The 18,272-nt window shown below is 39.1% G+C and overlaps 1 protein-coding gene across 4 annotated transcripts in view; it reads left to right on the top strand.

Annotated features, from left to right (window-relative positions):
- Positions 1-18,272, top strand: part of DOCK9 (dedicator of cytokinesis 9) — a 111,107-nt gene that overhangs the window by 1,579 nt on the left and 91,256 nt on the right. The gene's annotated exons all lie outside the window — the stretch shown is intronic.

Below are 18,272 nucleotides of genomic sequence, written 5' to 3'. Positions count from 1 at the left end.
ATACTGCCTGCCCGCACACGGATAAAGGCCGGGAAACATTTCTGGGTAATCCGCAAATTTTTTCAGTCCCACCACCCCACATCAGATCACAAAACCCAACAATACACTCAAAGTTGTGGTTGTACATTCACACACTGATATAAGGGTGAATGTTTAATTTAATGTTTAAATAGCTTTACCCACCCCCAGTTATGTTTGAAAGTATGGACTGCATTCTTGTTACTCAGTTCTATGATTTTCTGTGATCTGCTGTCTCTTGGTGTATTGTTTGGAGTGGCAGAGGGAGCACATTCATTGTGTTTCTATTTGTGTTTAGTTGGCAGCTTAATTGTTGCTTCTCTGCCTCCTTTTACACTGGGTATAGTACTGTAGCTATATAGTAAGCTAAACTGAAGATTCACAGCAGAGTTAGAATTTATTTCAAGCAAAATATTCATAATCTACACAGAATAGAATTTATATTTTGGCAGCCTTTATTCTAATGCCTACTGCATTATTATTCGCCTTGAATGTGTTGCAAGGCTTTAGTGTGATGATATTACTATTCTAAGACATTTGCTATTAACAATAACTTGCTGTAGTCATTCACAATTAATTGTCTTAGAATTTGATGCTGCTATCTAATCCTGTTTCTACCTTTTGACAGGACTGGCACTTAAACATATTTTAGAATTTTTCAGATAGTTCTTGGCCATGGATGTGTTTATTAATTTATAAAAACAAAATGCTGTACAGTAAAACAAAATTTAGACCAGTCTTGTCTGCAAATAGGTAAATATAGGGAGAAAGGGAGCTTTAGCATTTCATTCAGTGATGTGTATTCACTTTGCTAAGGCACTTGAATTTGTGATGAGGACTGGTATTTATCACATGACTATCCTGCTGCTAGGGGAAACTTTTTGTGCACATTAATTGCTTGATTGTGATAATCATGTTACTTTTATTGTCACAAGCAGAAATGCCACTGCATTATTGAGAAGTTTGTTGTAGCTGGCAAAGTTTTAGATTCTAAAAACCTGTTCACTATACATCTGCAATGTGCTGAGGAAAACATGACCACCATGAGCTGGACATATGTCAAGAAATGTTTTTAAATTCTTGCTCTCAGCATTGTTGACTACTTCATTCTCAGTGACTTGAAAGTTCTTCTGACATACAAACTTGCTCTCCAGTTTGTCAGAAATAAAATGTGATTAAACAAAGAAACATAGAGGTATGAAAATGTACAGCACAGCCTTTAAAAACTGCTGAAGCTAGATTCTGGTTACAGCTGTTCCATCACCACATAACTCTTAGCTGTTAAAGGCTGAACCATAAGTAGTGTACTGGTCAGGTTTAAAGGAATTGCTTTAGTATGCAATGCAGTATGACAGACCACTGCTTCACAGATCTCTTAGCTGTCTTTCTACCTTCTCTCCCCTCTGTGTAAATTTCATTGTATATTTTTCAGTTGTACTGTCAAAACTCTGTATATAGTGCATTTTCTTTACTATCTGATTGCTAAAGCCCCCTTTCTCCCTCTTTTTACCTATGTGCTATTCTATTTATGTGAGGTACCCTCTGTGCTATTCTATTTATTTCTTAGAGTTAATGTTGCTTAATATGTTGGAAATACTATGGACATGTTGGCAAATAATACCACATGTAGTTAATGTGTTCTAAAATCTTGCTGTTCTGGGCTTGAGTTCTTCTGTTTATTGTATATTACTGGATACCATAGTGAAATTGGTTCCCAGCAGAGGTAGTAGTCAACTTGGATCTGGGAAATATCCTCTGTGTTAGAAAATAGTTTGGGTTTTTTCATGCTGGTGCCCACCAAATCTAGTTGAAGCCCGGTGAAAAAATTAAATCACTGTTTCTCAATCTGGTTCTACTAAAGTCTTCAGTCTGCTTTTTTGGAAACATTCAAATCATTTATTTCAAATCTGTTTTTGATCTTCCTTGGATATAGTGCTATCATCTGGATCATTGTTAATCATCTTTTGTCTCTCATGTTTGTACATATTTGTTCTGCTTGGTGAGTTGGCAAAGTATTGCCTACTGAAGAATAATTGGTTCCCCTTATTTTGGTTGCAATACTGGTAGTATCTTGTCTTTCTTCCTCAAGGTCCTTGAAAAATGAATCTCTTCTTCATCAAGGCCCTTAAGAATCTTAACAGTGCATAGGTTAAGAAATAACAAACTGTTAACAGACACATGAGAGCTGGCACAAATGTCTGGCTTGCACAACTATATTCCCCTATATATTGGAGGGGAGATGATTTAATGTTTCTGCCATCATTAGGAACAAACAGTGGTTTGTTGCTTCTTACAAACACTGTAAACAGTGGTTTCTGCAGACCAGTTTTTTGTTTGTTTTTTACAATCTAAGATATCAAATCTAGATCTCGTCCTGAGTCATGGTTTGTTATACCGGAACTGCATCAGTGAATTAAGTGAATTCCTTTACAGTGGTACCTCTGGTTAAGAACTTAATTCGTTCTGGAGGTCCGTTCTTAACCTGAAACACCACTTTAGCTAATGGGGCCTCCTGCTGCCGCCGTGCCACCGGAGCACGATTTCTGTTCTCATCCTGAAGCAAAGTTCTTAACCTGAGGTACTATTTCTGGGTTAGTGGAGTTTGTAACCTGAAGCGTTTGTAACACGAGGTTACCACTGTATTACCGGTAGACCACTTTGAAGCTTTGGGGGTGGGGTGATGCTTCATTCCAAGGTTTCCTAACCTAACAGCATTGTATCACCAGGTGCTCAATGGGGCCTTGGGGAAACCTGAAGCACTATGCTGAGAGCCCTGGAAGTGTTTTCTTGCAATAAGGTCATACAAATATAATAATGAACACTGTATTAGTGAGGGACAGCTCTTTGCTTTCAGTTATGATTCGTTGTGATCTCTTATCCATTCACTAACATTATTTTAGTTACAGGTAGGTAGCCATGTTGGTCTGATGTAGTCGAAACAAAATAAAAAAATTCCTTCCAGCAGCACCTTACAGACCAATACTTAGTTGGTCTCTAAGGTGCTGCTGGAAGGAATTTTTTTATTTGTTTTAACATTATTTTAGTTACTGATTCATACTAATACTCCCTCCCACCTCTATCTTCCAAAGCTGCTCCAATTATTATTATTATTATTATTATTATTATTATTATTATTACTACTACTACTACTACTAAATGTAGATTCCACCCTTACTCCTGAAGGGCCCAGGGCAGCAAACAACAGAGTAGTGGTTCATGGGGTCACAAAGAGTCGGAAACGACTAAACAACAACAACAAGAAAATTAGGGGAGGGGATTAAAGTCATAAACCCTCACATCTATTGATGTGAGTCACTTATGTTTTCTTTATCTAGCATTGGGCAACCTCCAGCCCACTGGCCTAATTGGGCCCAGCAAGTTCCCTGTTTGCTGCTTTTGCTAAACAGTGCTCACTGGCCCTATACCTGTGGCAAAGCAACGTTTGCAGGCTTTGTCAATCAGTCCTGTTCCTTTGCAAGTACCAACAACCATCAGATTGTCAGTGCTTACAAAACCCTTGCCTGACAGCATGTCTTCAGAGTCCATATGCTTATATATTAACCAATAATAACTGTATGTGAAAAAACTTTGTGAACTGGTAGATGCATTCATTATGGAGCTACCTGTATAGTGATTCCATAGTTTTAAGGGGACTTGCTTTTTCAACATTCAGTCATTCTAAACCCCAGAACCTCTTTGTTGTGAAAATAAGATGATTTATCCTATCAATATGATACTTGATATGGGAATTTACTTTCATAAGTAGTGTAATTTGAGCAAATTGCAGAAAAATTCTATAAAAAGGTTGAGTTACAGCAGTTTTAGAAAGTTTGATTTTTAAAACTACAGGTACTTCAAATGTTAAGTGTTTTTCTAGTCATCAAATACATCATATATGCATTCAAATTCTCATTTTTGTCTTTTAGATTATATAATCTAATCAGAGATATTGTGGGAGTCTGCCCTTCAGTAGAAATGCATTGTGTATTTCTAAAACTCTAGTTTCTAAGACCTCATTTTAAATGGAAAACTATGCATGTCAGGAATTCTGTGAGTGCAAAGAAGTGAAGGAAGTCCTGGCAAATGCAGCACATGCCTGATTAGGCAGATGGAGTTGCCAGGGTAGAGCTGCATCCTAGCTGCCATCAAATCAAGCAGAAGGTGGGGATAGTGGCATCTAGAGATGTGAATGCCTGAAAAAAGAGGGGGGAAATGAAGGACCCCCAATTTTCTTGTCCCTCCCCATTTGTTTTTGAAAAAGCCACTTCCGCGCCTGCGACGGAAGTGGGGTTGTGGGCCGACCGACTGCACCACCGCGTAGGGGCTGCGAGTTCAGCCCCTACGCGATGGTGGCTTCCCGCCTGCGTCACCCCCGACCGGCCAATGAGAGCGGTCGGGGCGGAGCCGCCAAGTTTAAAGCTCCCCGCAGGCGGGAAGCAGCCCTCTTTACTTCCTTGTTCGCCGGAGCGAACAGTTCAGACCATTGGTTTGTCTAGCTCAGTATTGTCTACACACTGACAGGCAGTGGTTTCCAGGATTTCAGGCAGGGTTATCTTTTGCCCCTACCTGAAGATGCCAGGGATTGAACCTGGGTCTTTCTGTATGCAAAACTGACTCTTTACCGATGGCTAGAGGCTTGGCAGGCCACTTGATGGGTCTGATCAACCTCACAGACAGTTGGCTTGCCACTTTGGCTATAAAAAGTAAACACGTACTTCAGTCTGGCATAGTGATCACTTAGAACTTCGTCACCTTTTGCTCACACTTATCCTTGGTCTTTCAGCCCAATCCTTTTATCCTCTTGTTTGGAGTTTTTGGGGTATTGCTTGCTGAGATTTGTGGTATGTCAAATTTTAATATATACTGTACTTTTAAATGCTAAACCATTAATTCTGACAATCAACCTCTGGCAAAGTTTATTTTAAGTTGTGGATCACAATGTTTAACCAAAAGTTAAACCAGCAGAGTACCTAGTCATAATTAAAGTATTCTCCTTGTAGATATGTTCTGCTTGAAAAATCTAAATATTTATAATTTAATAATTTTAAAAAAGAAAAGAAAGAAAAATCTAAATATTTAATCATATTAAAATAGAACCATCCTGTGACAGAGCCTAGTCCTGTGCAGTTTAATTCATAAATATTGAGTTCACCACCTCTTGTTTGCCCCACTGCCTGTTTGCCTCCAGTCTTGTGTCCTTTTCTTCATGCTTGGTCTATCATCTTTATTCTCTCTCCCCTGTATATAGGTGGAATCTAGACACTTATAAAAAAACATTGTGAAAAATGCTATTTTTTAACGTTTTGAAAAACATACTGAATTTGCCATAACCTACCATCGCCATCTAGTGTCACATTTGTATAATGCACTTTACAGCACACTTAAAACGTTTTATTTGCAGCTGTATAGCTGAGCCCTTAGTATGACTTTTTACTAATGCCTTTCTCTAACTCAAATGAAATAATGTAGGGAAAGCAGATTGGTGTGCAGCTACGTCCTGAGCTTCATTATATCCCTCACCTGGAAATAAGAAGATTGGAACTGTAAAGCTTAAGATATGAGGTTACAATATGTGGGATCAGAGAACATGTTTATTGCTTATTAGAATAACTTGTCTCTTAAATGAAAGGCACCCATTCTAAGGGAAGTATGTAGTTCAAAACTTCAAATTATAAGACATATATTTAAAACTATTGTTTTTGTTTTCTAAATGCATACTTAAAACATGCTTCGAGAGCCTGAGCTGTGATAGACCCTAATCTATTTGTGTTCATACATCCCCCCCTTTTGAATTCCAGAGGATTATTCTGTAATCTAGGAGTGGCAAGATAAAATGCCATTATAATCCTGGAGCTGTCAATTTTGTTCATGAGATTTATCACTAGCTACTTTACCTCAGTGAATCTCCTGTGAATACTCTTTGAATTTTTGCAGCCCTTGTACAGTGATGAGAATTTAACAAAATGGAACTATTTGAACATATATTTCATTCAAAAATTGTTTTACTTTATGGACATATCTAATATCTTTCTCTTAATCAGACTCCTGATCCAATTCTATGGCTCAGGCCAGACAATACAAAAAATCATTTGGTGCTATGGAAATTAACCTTGTGCTCACATGCGCCTTCCCTTGCTTCAATAAATAGCTTTGTGGTTTGATCAGACCACAGTTTCCGGTGCCCAGAGAGGTTTTCCTTATATTTCTCACTGGGATCAGTTCTCAGAAAGTAATTTGAGAAATGGGCAGCACAGTCCTATGAATGTTTGTTCAGAAGTACATCCAACATTCATTGTGTTCATAGGATTGCAGCTTTAAGAGAGCATCAGAGAAGCATGACATTTGAAGTTACCTAGATAATATAGTGTGACTCTGCCAATATGCTAAAAAATAACCTGTCACTGAACAAAAAGCATACTGTCCAAAGAAGAGAGCTTTAAACATAAAGTGCTAATCTGAGAGCACCCATCACTGGAATATATGGATTGATAGCATGGCTAAATGAGACTTGAAGTTAATTAAGTCCCCCATCAGATTTTATTTGAAAATTCCACTAGAGCTATGTCTGTTTTTCAGCCACTGCAGGGGTATTCTGCTTCAAGTCCTTTACCTGTAGATTCACTAAACATTTTTTTCAGTATACCTTGGTGCCCACTTAATTGGTAAAATTTGATGAGGAATTCTGCATTCCTTATTCCAGTAGAAACTTGTTGAACATTTTTTTCAGAAGTTGTTTGGTTTTACTTACAGTTTAATGCCTTTCGGCAAGATCAGCAGCAGAAAAAATTGAGAGAGCATGCCTGCAAATTTGAATTCCACCCCGTTTGCCTTGTCCTTAGTTAAGGATTAATTAGAGCTCATGAAAATTGACAGAATACTGAGTAGGAATTTGAGCTTTCAGAAGCATGTTTCTCTCCTTCCCTCAAATCCTTTGGTGCTAAAAAGGTACTCCTCTCACTCACCCAATGATCCTTAGAGAAGGCACTGCATTCTCGGAGCCCCTTTGGCCACTCCAGCCCCCTTCTCCCAGTCCAAGACTTGAATGGAAGTTAGTGATGGACTGCTTATTTCCTTTAAGCTTCCAGTCCTGGTTGGTTGAGGGCTAGTGCCTGCCCAGTAGTTGACAGGAATTCCTGTCAACTTGAGAGCACTGTCCAGGCTTGTATGTCCAGGCTTCACAGAGTAGTAAATTTAGGGTTAAATGTATTCAGTGGTATCTATCCTTGATACATCTATGATGCCATCTAACCCTAGAACATAGATTGGTGGCAATATATGGCTGCTTTCATCTACACATTGCAATTTACCAAGGCCCTGAAATTACTTTTATATAAATTGAAAATATGCTTTATTTGAATAATATACCTCTTCTCATGAGAAGACTCCCTGGAAAAGACCCTGATGTTGGGAAAGACTGAGGGCACGAGGAGAAGGGGACGACAGAGGACGAGATAGTTGGACAGTGTTCTCGAAGCTACTAAAATGAATTTGACCAAACTGTGGGAGGCAGTGGAAGACAGGAGTCCATGGGGTCACGAAAAGTCGGACATGACTAAATGACTAAATATTTCCCCAACCATTGAAATTAGGGGCAACAGTGTACTTTATAATGAGAAAAAGGAACAATACCCTTAAATGAAAGATTTATAATTACTTTGCTCTTGAACATTTTAGTAGCTGAAGCAATGAAGATTTATTTTGTATTGTGTGAGTTCACTTCCATGTTCCTGACCAATACAGCTTGTTGATTTTTAAAATACTGTATTTTTAATATAGTGCTCAGAAAATGGCCCATTGGACTGAGCAACAGTGAATTCACTGTTATGTTTTGAAGTAACATGCACATGACTTAAAATGTATGTACTCCAACCACTAGATGGAGTAATATGGAAGCATTTTAAATAAGATGCATCATACTTTTAAAAAATCTATATTTGAAGACTTAAATTGTATTCTTTTGGGTTTTATAAGAAATATTGGTTTATCACCAGTAAGAAACATATTTTTCAAATCATATCTGTAACACTTTTAAGCTTGTGCATAAATAAACCAGAATATTTCTAGTAGAAGGTAGTATTCAGTATTCAGATCAAGAAGCTGTTTACCTTTGCTTTAAATTAAAGTTTCTAACAGTATAGCTTATACACTATAGAAGAAAAAAGCTTTGGCTTGATCTTATGAACAAACAAAGTAAGATCAACTGAGTATAAGCAGTTTTCTCTAGTGCTTACTCTAAAGGCTGGAAAAATATTTCCAATTTCTAGGCTCTTATCAAGCATTGTAAGAAGAAACTCCTGCTTGGAGTGGCTGTAATAATTAATAGACAGAGAAGGGAATACAAACTGATGTTCTGGATAGGGTTGCACTTGCTCTGAATGAACAGGTTTGTTGTTTGGGGGTGCTGCAGTATCCATCTCTCTCACTTGAGGCTCAGCTAGCCTCAGAGGCTGGTAGTGCCTTTGACCAGCTATGGCTAGTATGCCAACTATAGCCTTTCTTGGACAGGGATAGCTTGAACACAGTGATTTATCTATTTATGCATTGGTAACCTGTAACAGAATGGGACGCGGGTGGCGCTGTGGGTTAAACCACTGAGCCTAGGGCTTGCCGATCAGAAGGTTGGCAGTTTGAATCCCCGTAACGGGGTGAGCTCCCGTTGTTCAGTCCCTGCTCCTGCCCACCTAGCAGTTCTAAAGCACGTCAAAGTGCAAGTAGATATATAGGTACCGCTCCGGCAGGAAGGTAAACGGCGTTTCCGTGCGCTGCTCTGGTTCGCCAGAAGTGGCTTAGTCATGCTGGCCACATGACCTGGAAGCTGTACGCCGGCTCCCTTGGCCAATAATGCGAGATAAGCGCCGCAACCCCAGAGTCAGTCACGACTGGACCTAATGGTCAGGGGTCCCTTTACCTTTTTAACTTCTAACAGAGACTCCTCTACCACAAAAGCTCAATTATTAAGCAGGAATGTGAGGAATTCAGCAGTCCTTAAGGTAACTTTGCCAAGTAGGTAAAAAGATAAAGTCTAAGGACTGGACAGTTAAGTCCAGTCAAAGGCGACTCTGGGGTGCGGCACTCATCTCGCTTCAGGCCGAGGGAGCCAGTGTTTGTCCACAGACAGTTTTCCAGGTAATGTGGCCAGCATGACTAGGCTGCTTCTAAGGCAACAGGACACTGTGACGAGTGCCTGAGCGCACAGAAATGCCGCTTACCTTCCTGCTGCAGCAATACCTATTTATTTGCACTGGTATGCTTCCGAACTGCTAGGTTGACAGGGGCTGGGACAGAGCAACAGGAGCTCACCCCATTGTGTGGATTTGAATTGCTGACCTTCTGATTGGCAAGTCCAAGAGGCTCAGTGGTTTAGACCACAGTGCTACCTGCTCCCCTTACTTTGCCAAGTAACACAGGCGCAGCCAGTGCAAACTTTTAGGCACCAAAGTTATGTGTTGGTGGTAGTCTGTCCACTGGCATGGGGGGCATTGCCCCAGGTGCACAATGGAGAGGGGCTCCTGAACCCCACAGAGATCCCCAGTGTGCAGCTGGGTGAGTGAAGAGCACCCTCTGTTCCTCACGCCTGCATGCGGTCTTCACCCTCTATTTAACCCAGCCCTCATTTCCGATGAGCAGTTGGGCTGCAGCTGGCAACTCCACTCCTGGGTCAAACCTGACCCGTGGGTGGAGAGAGGAGAGTCAGTGGCAGTGTTGCTGCACCTCTCGGCTGGGTGACACCAAGTGAGGATGCTTCCAAGCAGCATTCTTGAAGTCAATAGCCCTTTCACCAATTGTAATGCATATGCTAACAAATTTTAAAAGACTCCCTCAAAGACAAAACAAAGAAACTGGACAGGAAGCCAGAAAATGAGACTGCATGGGCCAGGTACCAAAAAATAAGCACAGGTGTAACATACATGAATATAAGAAACAGGAAATATCTTTTTCAAAAAAAAAAATTAAAGATTTTTATAATACAAGCAGAACAACTGGAATACCAAGTTCTCTCCTAAAGGCAATTCTCAGCCCCACCAGCCCCATCCCACCTCTCACATGGGATCCCTCCTTTTCCCTTCCTGCCTCTCATCTGGGGGAACCAAATAACCCCGTCTCCAACCCTGGAAACAGAAAAAATATCTGATTGTTTTGATACCAGGGAGGGGAACCTCAGGCCCAGAGGCTGAATGTGGCCCTCCAAACCTCTCTCTCTGGTCCTCAGAGCTATTCTCAGGACACTTCTCGTCCCAAGGCCATAGCCCTCATCAGCTCTTCTTTGTACAGTGGTACTGGTAACTCCGGTTATGAACTTAATTTGTTCTGGAGGTCCGTTCTTAACCCGAAACCGTTCTTAATCTGAGGCGTGCTTTCACTAATGGGGCCTCCTGCTGCTGGTGCGCGACTTCCGCTCGCATCCCGGGGCAAAGCTCGCTACCAGGAGCACCTACTTCCAGATTAGCAGAGCTCGTTACCTGAAGCATTCGTAAGGAGGACAGTATGTAACCCAAGGTTCCACTGTACTATCAAGTGTTTTTGTCTGACTGGAATGTGCCCTCGAACTCTGATAATACTTCTTGGGTAGAGAGGCGTTTGTATGTATGTGTGCATGTGTAACAGAGGCTAGCCTACTGTGCAAAGATAACATTTATATGCATTGCTTTGTCTACCTTTGCCCTTGCCTGCCGCTGGCATTTCACAGCCCCCACCCAAGAAGGGAATGTGGTATTAAAGGTGAAAATGTCATGCCAAGTTTAGACCTTAGGAAAGGAGTCTTTGTCATTCACCTTGCTTGAAATGGATTTTAGAACAGAATATCTGGAAGGAAAATACAGTTTGGTTATACTCTGCCCATCTGGCTAGGTTTCTCCAGCCACTCTTGGTGGCTTCTAGCAAAATATAAAAAATAATAAAATGTCAGACATTAAAAACTTCCCTTAACAGGGCAGCCTTCAAATGTTTTCTAAAAGTTGTGTAATTCTTTATCACATTCTATAAGCAATAATATTTTAAATTTAAATTCAGACTTCAATCCTGATATTAAACATATGGGATTGGATTTGGCTAACTGGTCCTGCTAGCAGAAGCCCTCATAATAACATACACTAGTGAAATGTTTCTTCCCCATCCCTCTCCCTGCTACGCCTTGTTGTCTTGGGAGTGTTGGTAGAAGCCTGAGAACAGTGCATGGGAAGAGTAGGGTTAAGATTGCTCCATTAGGCAAGTAGCAATGTGCACCAACAGAATGTTTGTTTCAGCATGATGATGAATTCTTCCCATAGGGTGGTATTCAATTAAGTTTTAATTAGAGTAGATTCATTGAGCTTAATGGCACTAACGTGGACATGCTCATTTACAGTATATAAATGGGTCTTAGCTGAACACCCCTCATGGTCTTGTTTTCTGTATTCACTGTGAGTTACTTTCAAATATGCAGTTTTATTCAGAAGTGTTTAATATGTTTGTTCCATTCTGAGAGTGCATGGGATTGCAAGTTTACAGCACATTCCCATACTTGTCTACCTTAAGTCACATGGAATTCAGTAGGGCTTATGACCAGATAATAGAGTTTAGTATATTTTTTTGTTTGTGTCCCCAGTTAAAATAACAAGGTGTGTCCTCTTTGTTTGGACAAGGGGAAAAACCAAAAATGACAGAACAAAATCTTGTGCTCCCTGGTGGTTTTGTACTCACAGTACAAGCGTATAAAGTGATTTGAAATAGACTTGCACATTAATATGTGTTAAAGTGTTTCCATAGCAGCAGTAGGTGGGACAATTCTCCTGAATTTTGATTTTTATGAAAGGCATATGGTTCCCTTTCACTTCCCCCACCCAATGCAGTACTCCCCCACCCTGCAATATTTAGGTCAAGCAAAGAAACGTTGAATTTGAAGCTAAGCATTCTGGGCTAGCCTTTTTTTTTTGCAGCAGATGAGAATTCTTTGTGCCTGACAGTAGAAGCTGCAGCAGTATCTTTGCTTTAATAAGATTTGAGGATATTTGACAAATGGAATTGAGGCAATTTCTTTAACAATACTGTATTATGTTTCAGTCTATTGTATTAATAGCATTTGAGAGAGCATTCTCTTTGAGAGAGGGTTATATTGTGAGGTGTGGCTCTTGCTGAAACCACAGGATTTTTAGCACTCAACTAAGCAAGCTTACAATACGATCACTGATGGTATTTAATCTGAATAGCTACTAGCTGGACTTGGTAAAGAAGACTGCTGTGAAGCAAAGGAATTAGTCTATGAAGAGATCATTTAGCAAGAAATGCAAGTTGAATCGTTTCTGGAATGGGTTGCACCACTAGCGTGATTTTATTTAAAGGTATTCGTACAGTTATTGAGAGAAACTGTTCATATATTTGCAAACATCAAGGAGAAAACAATGCTCTGGAATATGCAGCAAATAGTTTGACAAAAGAAGATTCTGAACTATTGAGCCATTCATTACTGGTAAATGTTCACTTGTTTCATTAAGATTTTTTAAACTGACTTAATATGATTATGATGTTTTTTATATTTATTTGGTGTTTCAGAAATGGTTCAACAGCTACTGAACACAATGCACTATAAATGCTATTTGGAATGAGATTTTAATACTGCTCTTATTTTGTGGAAAGCAACATATCTTGCATAGATATGCTAATTCATAATTATAGGAAGCTCTCTGTTGTTGTACAAATATCCAAATCAAACATTCGGATATACTGGTATTACTAAACCATGATTGGAGTAGATGGGGGGGGGGAAGTTATTTTTCTTTCCTGTACAATATATGTGGTTTAATGTGGTTGATTGAAAGGATGAACTGAATGCACAGAAGACAAAAATAAGTCATAGCCTTTTAAGGCAGGTTTTTATTTCTTATAGCCAGGTGTTTTGTAGGTAAGTGTTGATAACCTGAAGAGGGCTGCTTAGGAAATACTGTAGGCATCACTCATTTACTGATGCTTCTTGGCATAGCAGTGAATACACTAGTACTTGGTGGTGGTGGCTAGTAGGTACCACTTGCCTAGAAATCTGTTTAGTAACTATATACTGTAAAAGCTCATTTGAATAGTTTTTGGAATTATCTAAGACTGATTCTTGTTCCTTTGTTTTGGGAACGCCTGTTTTGGGAACATGCAATCCTGTACAAGTCCCGTTGAGCACAATATGGATTGTACTTTTAGGTTTTGTTGTAGATAGCAGGAGACAGTAATTTCATAGTTTTTGTGGAACTGAGCTGTGTCTAACATTTTCTAATAAAATCAGAAATATTGAAGAGAAACTGAAACAGTGCAGTGGTTCCCAGTTAGCTATGCACGCGGATCCCCTGTTTTAAAAAGCCAAGCCATGGATCCCCTACTTCTGAAAATTTAGATGTCTCTATGGTAGTCTTTTTGTGTGAATGGTGCCATGGACCCCCTGGGTGGGTTACTGATACAGTGCAAGCAATTTTATTGAAGAAAGAAGTTCTGGAAATTAGGTACCGGTAGCTAATGAGCCTCATTCATATAACCATCCAGTGTCAAAAGAAACTCTAGATACAGAATCTTCTTAATTCACCTTTTTAAAATAGCATTGTGCTAATATAAAGTAGCTAGATGCCTGCAGTCTTGTGGAGGTAAGTGTCAATCCTAAATCTGACACATTGATATTTTATGGAAGGTGTGTTCATTTGAATATGCTTATATATATCATTGCATTAATAATGAAGACACTTTAGTTTTAAAAGGCTGTATAAGGAGAACTAGGTTACACTACTGAATTTCTTTAATCATTACCACATCAGTGGATGTGATTTCTCTATGAAAAGTTTGAAAGGAAATATTGGTTAGAAAAACTTGCATATTTAGACATGAAGGTTATTGGGTGCTGTTCTGACTGAGGACACTGAAAAAATTCACTTCATTCTAAATTATCACTCAAATGTAAGGAAATATAAAATTTGCCTAGAAACAGATCAGAAGACTTTGTCCTAAAAGAAACTCCTTACTCCTCCTCTATGCTCTTGGGAATACATTACCAGGATGAATATTAAAGCTAGTTTCTAATATAAATTTACACTTCATAGTCTTGTGCTACTCCATTCCATTTTCTTTCGCCCCTCCTTGTTTTCTATGTCTGTCTCTTTCAAGCAGACACTCATTCCTAACTTATCTGTTTTGGGAATATGCTTCGTTCAAGGCCACTATAGCATGCCCTGCCTTGGACGATGCAGAAGATGTGTGCCGTTTGGCTTTTTCAATAAAAGCACGTAGATTATATACTTGTTAGGGGCTGTGGTAACCATCTTCACTTTGTGTGACTAGGTGACAGGTAATTTTATTTTTATTTTAGCAGGCTCCCCTAATATTTTGTGTTGTGAAGGAATAGAATGCCTGGCAATTTGTATTATGCTTATTTATATGTGCCGTGTGTGGAGTTGGTGGTGATTGGAACAGCATTCAGTGCCAAAGTATATTTAATATTCAAGTGCACGCACTTCAGCATTCTGGGCTATTTTATTTTTTGAAAAATGTGAATTATTCTGGATTATTGTGTTTTAGCATATGATGCATCTTTGAGGATAGCTTTACCTAGAAGAGATTTTGTTGCAAGGCCTCCAATCATTTCTCCAGTTACTGGGAAATAACCACCCATTAGCTAGCTGATGGAAACAATAATTGGCTTAAAACAGCCTGCCTCAGCTTGGTTCTTTCCAAATGTTGTTGGATGTGACTCCCAACAAGCCCGGCCAGCATGGCCAATGCTCATGAATGATGAGAATTGTAGCCCGGCAACCTCTGGAGGGCAAACTGTTGGGGAAGCCTTTAAACAAGTGAGTTTTGACATAATTTCTGACAGTGGCCTGGCTACAAGTTCCTGGGACCTTGCAAACATGCAGGCTGCTTTGAGAGAGGCACTCACAGCTGCTTTTCTCTTCAATTGTCATCAAGCTCTCTCATCACATGCTGTAATCAAGAGCTTGTTTGTGTTGTCCTGATAAGCTATAGTTTGTCTTATTGTGATTTGAAAACCAGGCCAAGATATATGATTATGCATAAAATAAATTAGTAGAAATAATATCTGCGGTTGGTTGAAAAACATGTGTTTGATTATCCTGTTTACCTAGCTTATTCTATATTCATCTTTTGGGAATACAGATAGAAATGGTGTCTTGTCATTAATTTCATTACCGGTATATCTACAGTGAAAGGTAGATTAATTAAATTCATCAATATTAAGAACTCTGCATTTAATATTTTAATTATCGTTGTTCCACAAAACTCTTTAAGATTGCCCAAATGGAACTAGAAACTTTATAAAAATTTACAATTGAAAATGCCACTGTCATTGTGATTTAAAAACTAGTTTATGGCTAAACTAGTTTGGTTACAAATAATAGTTTTTTAATAGAGATTTTAAAAAGCAGATATGAACAAAGTTTCTGTTAAGTACAATAATACACATGTTTCTATATTTTAGTTATGTTAATGCTAATTAAATGTCATCCAGTACAATGCCTCAGTGTTTACAAGCGGAGACTAGTGAAAATTAATTTTTTAATATTCTGTACCTTCTGTATCCATTCTCTATTTACACAGTAGTAACACACTACTAAAGCCTTCCATTCATAACACTTATTCACATACTGTACAGTCTTAACAGTTGAATATTCATTGTAATAATGGTCCATGTTCCTTTTTTGCAGCCCTTCTCATTAAGTGTACCCTCTGTTTTTAGTAGGGCCGTGCACGAGATTTGGCTTCTGCCTCAATCTCAAGCCAAATCAGATCTATTCAGAAGGATTTGGCCCTTAGTCAAAGTGAGTTGAGACAGCCACAGACTGCTTAAGTTGGGTTGGATGGCCCAAAGGATCTGGGGCTGTTATGGGGTAGGTTGTCAGGCATGAAGAAGAGGCATGCATTGGGTTTCCCATGAAGAGGTGGGATCCTACCAGATCCATTGCTGGTTGTGTCTTCCCAGGAGAATTTAATAATAATAATAATAATAATAATTAATAATACCCCGCCCATGCAGCATGATTTACTGCTGAGTTGAATTGTACAGGGTTGCACTCTCAGGCTGCAATATTTTGCTTTCACACTTGTTTGGAAGTAAGATGACAGTTGCACAAAGATGATTTCTAGTGGGGTAGGGCTGAAATGATGAAAGCTTCACGAATAGGAGATGAGAATGGGTGAAAGGGCAGGGAAACCAACCAGGCAATTCGTATCAGGCAAAGACATCCTCACTCCCTCTTCACCCTCTAATGTGGACAGACAGTAGGAGATGTGGAAACACATCAAAACAGAGGATCTGTAAAACAACATGCAAATTTGAATTTAAACAGTGTGGTAATGTGAACACAGCATTGGACCTACTGGTTTGGGATAGTTGTCACCCAGATTCCAATATTCTATCTTGGACAAAGTGTTGGAACAATATGCTGGCTGTTCAACTCCAAACAGTGTTGGAGGATGCAGAATCTGGTTTCTGGCCTGGTTTTAGGATAGATGCAGTCTTGGTTACCTTGGTGAATGACTCGCACTGGGGAAATGGATACAGGAAATTCAAGCCAAATCATTTTCCTGAACTTCTCAGCAGCACTGCCCATAGAACCCTTTTGGAGGCCTTGTCGTTCAGCCTGAAAGGCATGATGTGATGATGTTTCTGGTCCTTTGTGGATAATTCTTCTCAGGCAGTGCTGAAGAGTGACTTCTGTCCCCACAATGACAATTGACTTAATGACTGTTTCAAGGTTCTGTTCTGTCACTCATGCTTTTTAACATCTACATGCAAACATTGGGAGAAGTCATCCAGAGATTTGGGCTAAAGTGCCATCAGTATGTAGGAGTAGATTATATTTGTGGTGGTGTCCAAGTCATATCAGAGTAAACCTATTGAAATTAATGGACTCGACTAACTTTTAAAATTTAATTTCAGTGGTCATGCTCATGATTACTAACCCTATGTGTTTTATATGTTAGTTTGATTTTGAGAGTCACGTTATGTTGTTGTTTTTCTAATATTTGGGGTATAAATCCACTAAATAAGTTTCTTATTGGCATCCCATTATCTCCTGAACATTTCTTTGTTTCAATAGGTTGTCACTTCTTTAATTCTGCTAACACTTCTGTCTTTTGTTTTGCAGTTTTCAATCAACTGATTATTAATCATGTTTTATGTTTCTGTGTTTATTTTAGCTGCCTTCATTGGTTCAAAGCTTTAACTGGAGAGTTGGAATATAAGTGCTTTAATTGTGTAATCCTTAAGCTTTCTATTTAAGGCTAAACATTGTTTCTAAGTTACTACATTTGCTTTTCTTATAAATCACCATTGACAATAGTGTTAGGCAGTCAGATCTCCTTTATCTACAAAATGATGCTATTCATTCCAATAATCCTTGTATAGAAATATGACATCACATTTTATCTTGAACTCTTTTCTGCACCTTACTGTGGCTTATTGTTGTTAAGATAATCAGTGATAAATTTAACCCATTTCTGTGACTAAAGACAGTTGTTTGTCTTTAAAACGTCAAACATACATTCACTAGCATGCATTTTAGATAATGTTTAATGTTACATCTGTGTTTTATCATGATGAGATCCACTTCATGTGTAGGTTTATGCAGAGCTCTGCAGAGGAAGCATCAGGCTGTTGTCCAGATCTTAATCCCTAATGACTGGGCTTTTTTAAACAAATGGAAATTCTGACAGTTTGTGCAGATACATGTTTATACAAAGAAGTTAAACCAATCAGTAATATCAGAATCTCCTCAGTGTGGTACATAGTCATTTCTCAGTTATAAATCGAAGGGCTATCTTTACTCACGAAGTACAGTACCTGTAAATTTCATGACTGCAAAAGGGAAGCCAAGCCTCGCCATCCCCAAATACAGATCAGCTTGTTTCTGTCAGATAGTTTTGGCAGCAATACAGGTGAAAGGTGAAAGGGAACCCACATGGGTAGAGGGATTATCAGATTGTTTTTGTTTTAAAGTTTTCCAGATCAGTGGTACTCTGTGAAAGCCACCTTTTAAAACAAGCTAGAAAGCAAGATCAAGAGAATGTGGTAGATTGTGTTGTTCACCACTACCATCATCACTAAGATGTGCAGCATGTGCCACATTCCACAAGGTAAACAGAATAGCAGTGGAAGTACTACAGTATTTGGGAGAAAGCACTATATCGCCGAAGAATTGATGCTTTTGAATTATGGTGCTGGAGGAGACTCTTGAGAGTCCCATGGACTGCAAGAAGATCAAACCTATCCATTCTTCAGGAAATCAGCC

This window comes from Zootoca vivipara, chromosome 4 (genome assembly GCF_965207765.1).
Source record: "Zootoca vivipara chromosome 4, rZooViv2.hap1.1, whole genome shotgun sequence".
Taxonomy (NCBI): Eukaryota; Metazoa; Chordata; class Lepidosauria; order Squamata; family Lacertidae; genus Zootoca; species Zootoca vivipara.
This window is presented reverse-complemented; position numbering and strand designations above follow the sequence as displayed.